The following is a 1947-nucleotide window of genomic DNA, read 5'->3' as shown; positions in this document are numbered from 1 at the left end:
AACAGCCCTCCGCCAATTCCTTCTCAAATCAGCCCCCAAATCTGCTCTCCAATTAGGAAACATTTTCTAATTAATCCCCTCCAAATTTGTCCTTTTTAATCAGAGAACATTTTCTAATTAATCTCTCCAAAATCAACCCTTTTTTCTTAAATAAATTTTTTCTAATTCTCTCCTAAATCTGAATTCAAATCAGTCCTCCTTTAAATAAATCTTTCTTAATTCTCTCCCAATTTAAATTCTATGGTAAGTAATTAAAGTTGGAATTATTCCTCTTTGAGTCCCTCTCTTTTCTTTCTCACCACTCACACTAGTGGGGCCCATAGGCTCAACTGATCCATCAATACTGCCATTCCAAAGTATCACCTTTTCCTCATGGTGGAACGAAGGAAATTACTGTTGAAGCGCTAGACTAATAGCTTTGGATTAAAAAATAGACTGTCACTTGGTCGAATGATCTCTTCCTCCACCATCTCCTTGATCAATCTCTCGATCTCATCCTTCTGGAGTTATGAGAATGGTATGGATGAACGCTGATATGCGAGACTCCTTCCTTTAAAATGATAGTATGCTCCTATTTCCGCGGAGGAGGCAACCCTTGAATTGGCTGTAACACCTCTCGATACTATTATAGGAGTGGTTGAACTATGTATGGTGCTTCTATCTTCTCTCCATCTTCTTCTTCTTCTTCTAAACTCTGCAGCTCCACCAAAAATCTCACTCCTTCACCCTTTCCCCTCCTTGGAAGTGGCTCCAAAGGTGACATCTCTTCTTCCCACAACATTTCCACATTCCCATCCTCTCTCATTGTCCCTATATTAGTGTTTCCCCCACTTCCTTGTCTGGTCAATGGTGCCGTTGCCTCTGATATTATCGGTTGAGTGTGAAGCTCCAATATTTTCTTCATAATGTTTTCTAGGTTAGAAAGTCTTCCTTCCAAGGATGAAAGCCTTCCTTCGATGTCAAGAAAGGCGTGAATGGTTGGTGTTGTGAGACACCATCAATATGGGTTTTCTATCCTATTATGTCAAGAAAGGCATGAATGGCCCTTCACATACCCTTTGAAGATTTGTAAGTTTTAGGAATTTATACATTAACGCACGATGTAGGTGACAATGAGAAGACGACGAAATTTGGCGAACATTGAAAATACGCTTTCTTATTTTCTAATTTTTGTTTAACCTTTTTTTGAATTTTCTTTTTTCTTATATATATAATAATAATAATTTTTCTAATTTTTTTATATCTTGTTTTATATATATCAGCTATTAATTGGGTGTGGGTGTTGAGGAGAGAGTTATGCTAGTAACTTGGCCGACGAGTGAGGAAGGGAGATTGAGAGCTTTTGTGTGAAGATTTGTTGTGCGTGTTTAGTCCATGGAAGATAAGCAAGTGGTTGTGAGATTTGGGGGAGGCAAAGCTAAGAGTTGGGTTCAGTGGGGTCTTGGGAGTAGACAATGAGGAAGGGGTTAGTCGGTCAATTGATATGTGGTCGATCGATGGAGTTTGGTCAAGTGTTGTGTGAAAAGAGAAATGATGAGAGATGACGAGGGTTTTTGCCTAAAAAAGTCAGAAGGATATAAGATTGATGTGGTTGATTGGTGGTGTTTGGTCAAGTGTTGTGTGAAAAGAGGAAGGATGAGAGATGATGAGGGTTTTTGCCTAAAAAAGCCAGAAGGATATAAGATTGTTACAGGTGAGATGATAGAAGAGTAAAGCAGCGGATGCATCTACATGCAAGACATGGATGCATTTTGGAAAATAGCAGGCATCACTTTGGAGAGCTATAAGTGGTGGGGAGTCATAAAAAACTATTATATATCAGAGGATTTGAATATTTATAATAAAGATATTTAGATTAGGATGTATATTTTATTAGAATAAATGGATTGGAAATGAATATATATATATATATATATATATATATATATATATACACACATATTTTTT

The sequence above is a fragment of the Dendrobium catenatum genome, unplaced genomic scaffold (genome assembly GCF_001605985.2).
Source record: "Dendrobium catenatum unplaced genomic scaffold, ASM160598v2 fragScaff_scaffold_1146, whole genome shotgun sequence".
NCBI lineage: Eukaryota > Viridiplantae > Streptophyta > Magnoliopsida > Asparagales > Orchidaceae > Dendrobium > Dendrobium catenatum.
Note: the sequence above shows the minus strand (reverse complement) of the source record.